We start from the raw sequence: 12,250 nt of genomic DNA, 5'->3' as shown, positions 1-12,250 counted from the left end.
AAAACTGATATTTGTCTCTTATTAAAAAAAAAAAGACACCTTTAATAATAGTAATTTATCAAAAAGAAAAGAGGATTATTTAATTTAGAGCCAGAGTCAAAAAGAGAATTCCTCACTTCTTTTTCTCGTTTAAAACTATATATGAGACTTTCATCTCGCACGCCTTCTAAGTGATAAAAAAAAAAGAACTCAGATCAATCTATATTGATTGACTGCTTCTATTATGTTGTTGCTAACAAAAACAAATACTAATATTTTTAGTTTTGGATCTTTCAAATCATTTTCGCAAGAAGTCTAGACCCATTTTTTTATGAGCCTTCGATATTTTTTCTATTCTAGTCCACGAAAATTATTTATTTCGATTTCTATGCTTATATCCATAATAAGTATTGGTATTTATTCAAATTTTATTTTTTCATTTTCGATTAACAAGGCTAAAGCCATTCTATCATAATTAAAAGTTTAAAACATGTAAAATAATAAAAATAATTAATAATGTATTTAGGACATATAATTATAAAAACAAATTAAATTTGTTAATAACCACAGTAAACAGATAATAATTACCTATAACTATACATTCTTCCTTTTTCAATAGTAATAACTTAAAAGTGAAAATAAGTTAGTTTTCAGATTTTTTTTTGTTTTTTTCTTTTTAAGTTAATCTCTACAATAATATTTATTTATTTTTTATTTTTTTCATCTAATAGACTTAATCCTAATTTAGTTAGTGATACACATATTATTAACAATAAATTAAATAATAAGTAGTTTTTATGAGGCAGAGTCACAGACAGAGACTCTCTTTCTTAATTTAGTGTAAGACCAAGAAATCAATAATTGTGTGCTGTAATTAATTTTTTTTATTCAAGAACCAACCACATAAATTACTGATGCTTTGACACCTGTCCTTTTACACATATAAAAACAATTTTATTTCTACCCCATAGTATGCCGCATATATGTAATGCATTATGCTATCTTCTAATAAATCGTGAGCTTCATTCCCTGTATATCTTCAAAGATAGAACTATGGTTTTTAATATGGATTTGGATATATAGAGTACTTATTTATTCTCAATTAAATTTCTTCTGGTCGTGATCACGATACCTTTTAAAGGTGTTATTATCTTGTTTAATTAGATTCTGATTCCTACATTATTTTGTCTTAGTCAAATTATGATCACAACAACAATGATCGTCCACGATGTCCATCGTCATCATTGTTATCATTATTTAGAGGCATAGAAGTGGCTATTCATAAAGTAACTGGCATGCACGCCACACACGTAACTTCTTGAAGACTTCATATAGGGCTAATGGGCTATACTACCTTTTCTAAATAAATTATAACCACGGGGGAGACTTGTTAAATTAATGATAATATAAAATATATTTTAATAAGTATTATATTATTTAAGAAGATATGTTTTTTTCTGAATTGTTAACTTGTATATATTTTTTATTATCTTTTTTTATTCTATCTTTGTATGTATGTATGTTTTTCATCAAGATGTATTTTGGATTTGTTTACTTTTCTGGCTCCTTAATCTCTTAATTGATATGTCATCTAGATATGATAATATTAGTGTTGGTAAAGTTAGTTCCTATAATCAATAAAGAATATAAATGATGTTTTGCATAAATAAAATTTTTGTAGTATTATATACTTTATTTGTTGTAATAGGAGTTGAGTTTCACTATTTTTTATTGGGACAAATATATTGGTAGCAGTGTAATTGTTGAAAATCTTTTTTAAGATTAAAATAATTTACTTTGACTTTTAATATAAGCGTGAGACTATATAATTTTTTTAATTAAGATGGTGTTTTAGTGTCATTGCTGACTTAGAGTGTAATTATATTTAAGACAGTTGTACTTAATATTTTTTATTTTTTAATAGTATAAAAATAGTTGTTGTAACCTTTAATTTAATTTTAAATATGTAATAATTATTGAGTTAGTAATTTATAATTTGATAGAATTTTTTATGATAAGTATAATTTGATAAAATTTGATAGATGAGTAGTTATAATAAGTTATAATTTCTCCTAAAATACATATTAAATAATATATGCCTTAGTGGTGAAATAGATGGAAAGAGATAGTGGACACTTTTTATTTTAAATATGGTCCATGTGTGTACGACAATAGAGGATGGTTCAGTTGTACCATATTCATAAGGCGAAGTCTCTGGTATAGAAGGTGCTGTGCTTTTCACATATGTAGACATGACGTGGTCGTTAGCAGTTTGTGACATGTGTGTGAGTTGGAGGACAGATATGACATGTTACAGTATTGGTCTCCTCTCATCTGAGTCTGCTGCTAACGTGATGTGATGTAAAAATGTTGTTAGTTTCTGTAATTACTAATTATATTAATGGTAGCTTTTTTTTTAGACATGACATTTATAGTAATTAATTAGTGTGAGATGAAGTTGGGCCTAGTTTTGTTAGGGTTTTTTAATTTTTGCAATGACTAAGAAAAATTAATGGGACTCAATTTGTAATTGTAGTGAAATATTGGAATAAAAAAACATGACAAATTTATTAACGGATTAAACATTAGTGAGTTTTAAAATATAATTTAAGAAAATTAATCTAAAATTTAAAAGAAAAAGGCAAGTTTAGACTTTTACTTTTAAATTAAAAACATATAAATACATACCCAAAAAAATATTTTGTAACATTAATTATTTTGCAATAAAATTTTAATGTATTAAAAAATTTATATACATATTTATTTGAATTTTAAAATATAAAATACTTAAATTATAAAAATAATTACAAAATATTATTATACACTCCTCCATCATTTAGTATAATAATATAATAATAATGATGATTCTTAAACCCAAATTAAATTTCTATCATACCAAAAATTTAACTAATTCAATTTAATTGATTATAACTTTTTTAGTCTATTTATTTTAATAAAAAATCATAAAATGATATTAAGAATTTTGAATTAATAAAAAAAGAGAAAAAACTAGTGAACTAGATTGATACACGACATTCAATTTTAGGGATTAAAATGAATTATTTAATGCAAAATGAGGAATTAATTTGGTGCATCTATAATGATGACATAATGAATAACACATGGACGAATGTTGTTGCGACACGTAGTCAAATAATATCATGTATCATTTTACGATATTTTTATTAAAAAACGCGCCTTGTGCATGCAGCAACTCATTGGCCAGCGACAGATCCTTAAATGGAGCTCAGATTCGCGATGGATTAGTCTTCAACCTGTCGGGTTGGGGGATACCGTTTGGGTAAATAAAAAAAAATAAAAATTAAAAAACCCCAATAAAATTAGGCCCAACTTCATCTCACACTAATTAATTACCGTAAATGTCATGTTCAAAAAAAAGCTACCGTCAATGTAATTAGTAATTACAGAAACTAACAACATTTTTATATCACATCATATTAGCATCAGATTCAAATATGAGAGGAGACTAATACTACAACATGTCATATCTGTCCTCCAACTCACACACGTATCACAAGCTGCTGCCTGCTAGCGACCACGTCATGTCTACACGTGTAAAAAGCACAACACCTTCTACAATTAGGTTATTAATTAATTATTTAATTTTAAATTTTAAAATTTAAAAAATTAGGATTAGCATTTAAACCCATTCACACTACGTATGGTTATTTCTAATCTTACCATAACCTTCAATACACGTCCAAAACTCACCGTTATTTTCTCCGGTCCTCACTGAATTCCTCGCCGGCCATACCGATGCTGCCGCATCCTCCAACCGACACCGTCCTCACCTTCGCCGGTCAGTTCGACGTGCCTCGCCTTCCAACGCTCAGCCTAACGTTGCTGCCGCTGTTTTCGCACTTCTCTTCCAAACCGGCTTCGCTTTCTCCCATGTCTTCAAGCCTCTTCTCACCGATGATACCACTATGCTCTTCTTCTTCAAACCCAAGCATGATTAGCTTCTTTCATGATTTGATCCCTATGCTTCACAACAATATCGCTTTTGTCATGCCTAATCTTTTAAAATTATGTTTCACCATAATAGTTGTTTCTTCTGTTTATTTATCTTCTTTTTCTATTTTAATGGTGGTCATTTTAGTAGGTATGCTGATAGTTATTTTAATTTTTATGTAGATGATTATTTTGACCGTGTACAGCTAATCCTTTATTTAATGAAACTATGATACCTTGATTAGTATTATTATTTAATATTAATTTCCTTGGTTCTTTTTTTTTTGCTTAAGCCTTAAGAAAACAAAAATTAAGAAAAAGGCAAACATATAGTTTTTTTTTTTCAAAAATAAATGTTATTTTATTAATATAAAATAAAGGTATTTCTATAAAGAAGTACAAAAGAATTAGGTATTTTCATTTATCACCAATTATGACTGAAAGACTAAGAGCTTAAAAAGAGTAAAAAAAAATTAGCAGCATTCATCAGGTATAGCTCATGAGTTCACGCACCGATTCTTCGCTTTCCAAGTGTTCACAACGTCGCTATAAAAAGGGTCTTTTATTTACCGTCGAATTGAGTCACTGCCAAAGATAAGGTTTGTTGACACCTATGTGACACCTATTCTTTTTATTTCCTTAAGCACCTATCATCATCTTTCATTTGTTTGATAATCACCACCGAAGCAATATGAAGAGATAAGAGAAGAACGTGACCAAGAGAGAAAGAGAGAGAACCGTGATTTTTTTTGATCTTCCGGCTTTGATTTCTTGAGATTTGTAACTTCAATTAAAAATCAAATTTGATAAAAATATTCGTATTCTTCTCATCTGTACGTTAGAGTTATTTTTGTCCGGTAAAAATTGACAATAATGTAGGTCTTCTTTTCCTTGAGTTCAGCCAATTGGAGTTCTAGGAGACACAAACGATTTATGACGTTTTCTTCTTTAATAGCTCGGTCAGAAAACTTCTCCAAAGTTTTCGTTGATTCTGATTTCATACGAAGGTAGGGGATTTCATGTTGAAATTAACTGTTTTTAATTTATGAATGCCATGGAAGTCTAGTGGATATTTGCAAATAATTTATGATTGTTTGGAATGACTGAATGATAAGTTTGAATTGCATTTGTGACTGAATGTGATGAATATGTATTTGATTTCTTGATTGTTTATGAATACTGAGAATTCTGATTGTTGAGTTGGAAAGTCGATTTGATTTGTTGGTATTGAACTGAGGTTTGAAAATGATTTCTGATTTTGGAAATGTTTGAAAAGAGGTTGAGAATGGTTCGGTTGGGACTTGAAAAGGGTGACAAAGTCTGAGTTTTAGGGGAGATGCTGTCGAAATTTTATTATGAAACTTAAGACTTTGTTTGAAATATTTAGAAAAAGGTTAGACTTGAAAAATTGTATTATTTGGTTTTTGATTTATTAAAAAACGATTTACGTTTGAGTTTGATTTATTAAGAAAGACTTTATGTTTTGAGTTTGATTGTCGTCCTCCCTAAAGTCTCAAGACCCTGCCGTGAGATTTACTTAATAAATGATTCTTTTAAAGATGTTTAAATCTGAAATGGTTTTAAAGTTGGGTTGGAAAAAGCATGGTTAAGAAAGAACTGGTTTTGTATGAAAGAAGAACCTGTTGTAAGTAAAGTGGTTTCGGAGGTTTGGAAAGGTTATAAAGAGAGGTGTTGGTTTTAAATAAAAATGACTTGAATTCGGTTTATTAAGTAAAGGGACCTTTGCCACAGAAGAACAGAGAACAATGATTGAAAAATATTGAGTGTTGTTGGGCCTTAGTGCCAAGTGTCTAGTGAGGACGGCGATACGTAACGCTCACTTGACACAATAGAGACGGTTCAGTGAGGACGGCGATACGTAACGCTCACTAGAGGCCGTGGGCTTTATGTGTGAATGATTGTACGGGGATGACCGTGTGTATGGAATGGCTTCCAGGAGAAAGTGGCACATGCTTCCGTTGGAGAATCAGCGCCTACAAGTACTTGCAGAGGTCATGTTCGGCATACTTCAGCTGGAGAATCAGCGCCAGCAAGAAGTAAAAACTTGCAGAGGTTATGCCGCTGGAATGCCTTATCTTTCTTGCGAGTCGGATTGCGTCGGGTGTGGGTTGAAACCAACAAATGAGCTCATTACCTGCGATAGGACTAGACATGCATCATCATTGTTTGCACATTTGCATTTGATTGTATTTGCTTATCTTGTCTCTCTGTGATTGTGCTGTTTGTCTTATTGCTATTTGTTTGTGTGTTGATCTGTTTTCTGTGCTATTAGTTTGTGTATTGAGGTGATTGAGAACTGAGGTTGTGATTGAAATTTGTCTTTAAGTTTGGAAAATTTCAAGAACGTAATTAATTATATAAACTAATAGTAAAAAGTATTTTCAAAAGGTTTGATAAAAATATAGTTTTATTGAGTAAAGTTAATTATTTGCATTTTATTTCATTACTCTTACGGCATTCCCATTCTCTACTGAGAATGCGTGATTTGTTCTCACCTCAAAATCTTCCACCCTTTCAGTGACACATGTTCGAAAACTCAGTTTGAAGCTGCGGGCGATTATTAGTCTTATTTGAGTTAAGTTTATGTGTTGAGTCGCTTTTCTAGAATTCCCTTGCATTTGTTAGTTAAGATTTTATTTTATACAGAGGGATAGGAGTTGTATCTGAGTTTCATTTGAATTCCTTTGTATGATATTTATTATTATTATTAACTATGTGAGTAGTATTGCTTGGAGATTCTTGATATATGATTTTAATTAATAGAAACAAAACTTTTCTACTTTTTTCTAAAAATTGAAACGCAAAATTGAACTAAAGACTTAGTATTAAATAGTAAATACGAAAAACAGGTCAGTAATGCCTCACTTTTGGTACGATCATGACGTGCTAAAAGTTAGGGTGTTACAACTACAATAAGCCATTATAAATATATATGTTTGTTTAACTTATTTTTAATTTTTAATGTATATTTATATTTTAATATATATTTTATATTAGTGACTAATTTTAATAATTTATTTTAATGTACAATTAATATAACTGTATTAAAAATATGAATAATATTATATATCCAAATTTTTTTATAAATCAAGTTTAACTAAGTTAAATAATAAGATTTAAAGTAATACTATATCTATTGTTAAAGAATTTGGATTCTCTAAATTTTGTATTTTTATTTTAGAGAGTAAAGTGTGACATCTCACCCTCGAATAGTTTCTCTTTCATATTTTCTATTAGTCCCACCTATAAAATAAATTGTGAGAGATCATACTTTATCCTGAAATTTAAAATTTAGAGGATCCATATCTATTGTAAAAAATATTTGAATATGTAGTATTATTCTAAAAATGTTATTGATGTAATTCCATATTTAATTTTGGATAAATTATTAAATTAGTTCTTACGTTTGGGCGTAATCCTATTTTGGTCTTTAAATTTTAAAGTGTCCTGTTTGAATCCAAAAATTTTTTATTTAGTTTCAATGTAGTATCACCGTAAAGTCAAAGTTAAATAATTAACGAAATGTCTTACACTCCAAAAACACCAAATCAAATATAAATATATTAATATATTTATTTATCATTCTTTTTATACTTTAATTTTTTTCCCCCTAAAGTGGAGCATGTGTTTCTGGCTGTTAGCGTTTTTCACCGGTTCTGATGTGGCACTCTGCTAATTAAACAAATTTTTTATACTGGTTTAACCTTCACAATATTTTTCTAATAATAAGTTTGTATTTCTATGCAAGGGACTTGTATGCATGATACATCGTAACCAATAATCAATTTCGGTATTGTTTCATGCAGAGCAGAGAAGAGACGATCCTAACTAACGTGAACTGCAGCTTAAAAAATCTTCATTCTCTAATTTCAATTACCCTCCAACCAAATCAAATTAATTAATTAACACTCACTAATCAGATCTAATTGCATAGCTTCACTCTGAATTGAAATCAATAATGAAACTGTTACCTGTCAGTCGAGGTGACTGGAGTTGAGCCTCCCGCTCGATCGCGCGCGCCAAAGAGAGAGTATAAATAGATGTTTCTTCCATTTGAAAGCGTTCTCGGAAATCCGTTATTCATCTTCAACCACTCCAATGGCGAATTGAGCGTGACCTCTAGGGTTTTCTTATTGCTTCCTTTCTCGTTATCCCAGGAAGGACTAGCACCATCGTCATCAATGGATTTGTCCAAGGTTGGAGAGAGGATCTTGAACTCCGTCATATCCACCACATCGCGCAGCCAGCTGCTTCCCCTCTCCGATCGCCCCGAGGTAAATAAAAATGAAAGAAGATTCAAATGCGCCATTTCTAGTTTCAGTTAATTCCTATCTGAATCCATGGAGTTGAATCGTTGATTGTTGTTTTACGGTTTAGCTCAGACAACGTGTTTGAATCTGTTATGCATTGTTTGTGATGTGTCCGATTGGTGCGAGTTTTTCAATCGTTTTAGAGACGTGTTCGTTTCGAGTTTCGGATTATATGATTTTTGGTGATCTGATATTCTGATTTGTTGCTCCGTGCGACTTGGAGTTTTAGCTCGTGCTTTTAATGAATGTGAAATGAATGTTTGTTGTTCTGCAGATTCCTGCTCGAGCTGCTGCGGCAGCTGCAATTGCTCGTGCTATTGCAAGATTGCCTCCTCACCAGAGGTATAGCCTTTCAACGAGTTCCGAGGAGTTGAGTTCCATATATGGGAGGAGACCTCATGATCAAGTGGTGGAGGAACTGGAGGATGGATTCTATGAAGAGGTGCTATGTGATGGCGTCTCTTTAGTTTTGATTGTGTGCTGATATTTTCTTGCATCCTCCTTTCTGTTGAAGGGACGTAGCATTTTAAATTGTAAAAATGCTATGCTTTTACTTACATCTATTTACATATTTAATAATTATTAGAAGAAGATGAACAACGTCTGTAACTTGTAAGTAAATAAATATTAAGTTTCTCAGTACTTCCTTGCATCCACATGCAAGAATTTCAAATAATTTCTTCTCATTTTTAATAGAAATGAACAAAAATTATATGGATTTCATCACTGTTTTAGTAAGGTGAATGAATTCTTGGCAAATCCTAGAAATTTATGATAAATATATCTTGCTGCAGGATTTTGATCCAGTTAGGCATGTTTTGGAGCATCTTTCAGCTAACGAAAACGAGAAGATATATTTTGAAAAACAGGTATAGTTCCTCCTACTGACACTTACTGTTTGTGGAATGCATTCTAACTGTTTTGAGGAAATAACTCCTTTGTATTACTTCTAATTTGAACAGTCCTTCTTAAACCCACAGTTGATGATAGTATGCAATCTCAATTCTGGTGCACAGCATCAACTCTTTTGATAAGATGCCTTAGTCTGTGATTTTTAATGTAGGCTGCCCTTAGATTGACACAATTGGATAGAGTAGCGGAGCATTTATCACGTCATGTTATGGAGCATCATGAAGTAATGGGTAAGTTCAAGGATTAGTTCTCACCAACTATTTTGTGCTAGTAGATAATGTTATGCCTTTAGCATCCACCTCTTCTTTACTATCAAAATTCATGTTTTCCAATTATTGTGATTACCCATTTGCTAATCCAAAACTACAGTTCATGGTTCTATATTCATAAATAACTATATATGGAAGAATACAATAATACGTTATACTAAAATAGTGAACCCCTTTATTCCAAGTTTATTTAGAAATTCGGGAAGCTCTGTATATGGAACCTTCTAGCTGCCTTTTATGGGTCATTTGACTCATTTCATTTAGTTTACCAAAGGTTCATATATTTACTTTTGGCCAGTGAAGGGGATGAATTTGGTCAGGGAATTAGAAAGAGACTTGAGGATTGCTAATGTCATCAGCATGGTAATATAAGCTTCAGAAGGTTTTTGACAACTCCTACTGTTACAAGAATTTTATGGTTCACTGGATTATTTTTAATGGTTTTTTTTTTCAGAATCCATAGATAAGCGCCAAACGCTACCAATTTTTTCTCCTGTGCCATTGTGTTTTGATTTCCCTTTCTTCATGATCGTGTAAACTTTGAATGATATTTGGCAGTAACTTTATGATGCGTGCTTCTACATTCACAGGACCTGCTTCCAATCTTGACTGAACTTCATCGTGCATTTGTTATGAAATCAACACTTGAATCCCTCGTTGAGGAAGGGAGTTACTGCAAGGTGTTCTTCTCTATTTGTTTTGCTGCTGTGTATGGCGTTCTATTTGTTTTTGCTGTTTATTTTGAATGAAACCTAGGTTCCAAAACGTACAATTTTTTTACATTGATAATTATGCAGGCATTTCAAGTGTTTTCTGAGTATTTGCAAGTCTTAGATAGCTTGTCAGAGCTCTCAGTAATACAAGAGATGAGTCAGGGTGTGGAGGTGAATAACAAATTACTATTTACGAATACAGCTGTCTTCTAATATTTTCTTTACATCCGAGTAACTTATGTAATAAAATCCATTCTTTTGCACTTGTGTCAAAACACAAATTCCCGATGACAATATAAGATATGTTTAACTGCTTGATTTCCTCAATCATATGATTACTTAGGTTTGGCTAGGAGTAACTCTACAGAAGCTGGATGGTCTTTTATTGGAAATATGCCAGGAGTTCAAGCAAGATGGTTATATAACAGTGAGTGCGCAGATTTTATGTTTTGTATTTTTATTTCCTTTCGCAGGAAATTGATTGTTGTTCTATTTTCATGGAGCTAGTAGCAAGCAGACAGTTTTGTGATGAGCCTTTGTACTTGGTTTGTTGTACTTTTCCTTCAATGACATATTTGGCAACATTAAAAATTATGTATGGAGGTTGAACGTTAGTTTTGTAACATAAATCCATATACAGTTGAACTACTGTAGTCAATCACACGCCAATAGGTTCTTCTAATTTGGACTAGCTTTAACTAAATAAACTATCATCACATTATCATATTTTCAAAAAAAAAATTGGTTGCCAAAACGTGTTTTTATGACTTACCCAGGTTCATTTAGCAAGACATTCTGAAAAACATCTGTTTGTTTCATCATCACATGTTTGCTCACGCATGTTTTTATTAGCATGTTTTCATTATGACAATAATATCTATCTCTGGTTCAATTTAAAGTCAGAACATGGCTCGTTTATATATAACAAACCGCTATCAACATTTGACCCCAATGGATGTGCTGTGTATGCTGAGATTTTCTATTGGACTACTGGTATATATTATCAAACCGGAATGTAATACAAGCTGAGTTGATACAGGTAATCGATGCATATGCATTAATGGGAGATACAACTGGCCTTGCTGAAAAGATACAAAGTTTCTTCATGCAAGAAGTTATATCAGAAACCAACTCTGTGTTAAAATTTATTGTGCAAGAGGTATGACAATATGGTCTTTCCGACTTCCTCTGTAGGATCATCTGGGTTTCTACCTGTTTGGTTTGTGTTTTCAGTTTTAATATTTTCTGTTTTAGAAATTTTACGAAGGCAAAAGTAAAACAGGAAACATGATTTATTGTTTTCCCTTTTGGGATAGGGGCAATATGGGTACTAGTTTGTGATATTTTGGGATGGATGGGTTAAGCAACTCTAAGAGGCTCCTGATGTATTTTAATTCTGAATTATTTAACTTTTCTTGTTAGCGACTAGCTAAAGATCTGTCTACTTGATTTTCTCTGTTTCTTGTATATGTTATTATCAGTTAATTGCAGTAAATAATCCGTGACATTGCAGTCTGATTCATGAGTCTTAAGAGTACAATATATTCTTAATGAGTGAAAAGAAAACAACGGAAATCGGTATTGTTGAAAGAGATGGATAAGCACAAGTTTTTACTGCTTGATTTAGAGGATTATAATTTCTTTTCCCTTCATCCAAATTGGCAGAGAACTTGTTTAATTATAATGTTGGTCTCTCTTGCAGGAGGAAGAGTTTCCTTCACAAAATAGTAGGTACTTTTCAATTCCCTTCACATGCTTAGTTACCATCTTGTAGTCACCAATTACAATACTTTTGTTGTGCTTCATAAATGTTATTTGATTCCAGGCTCACTTACAGCGATCTATGCCTTCACATACCTGAATCTAAGTTTAGACAGTGCTTATTAAGAACATTGGCTATTCTATTTGAAATTATGTGTTCATACCACGAAATTATGGATTTTCAGCTAGAAAGAAAGGTAAACTTGGGTTTCTTCTAACGAGATATTACTTTCTTCTCTGCTTACATATATTCATATAGGCTGGAATTAGGTCAGTATTTATTCTTGGCCTCCTATCAGCAGCCGATGCTCTT

At 31.5% G+C, this 12,250-nt stretch overlaps 1 pseudogene; it reads left to right on the top strand.

Moving 5' to 3' along the window:
* Positions 7,736 to 12,250, top strand: part of LOC107610410 — an 11,071-nt pseudogene continuing 6,556 nt past the window's right edge.

The sequence above is a fragment of the Arachis ipaensis genome, chromosome B08 (assembly GCF_000816755.2).
Source record: "Arachis ipaensis cultivar K30076 chromosome B08, Araip1.1, whole genome shotgun sequence".
NCBI lineage: Eukaryota > Viridiplantae > Streptophyta > Magnoliopsida > Fabales > Fabaceae > Arachis > Arachis ipaensis.
The sequence above is the reverse complement of the archived record's forward strand: the minus strand, read 5'-3'. Positions and strand labels throughout refer to the sequence as shown.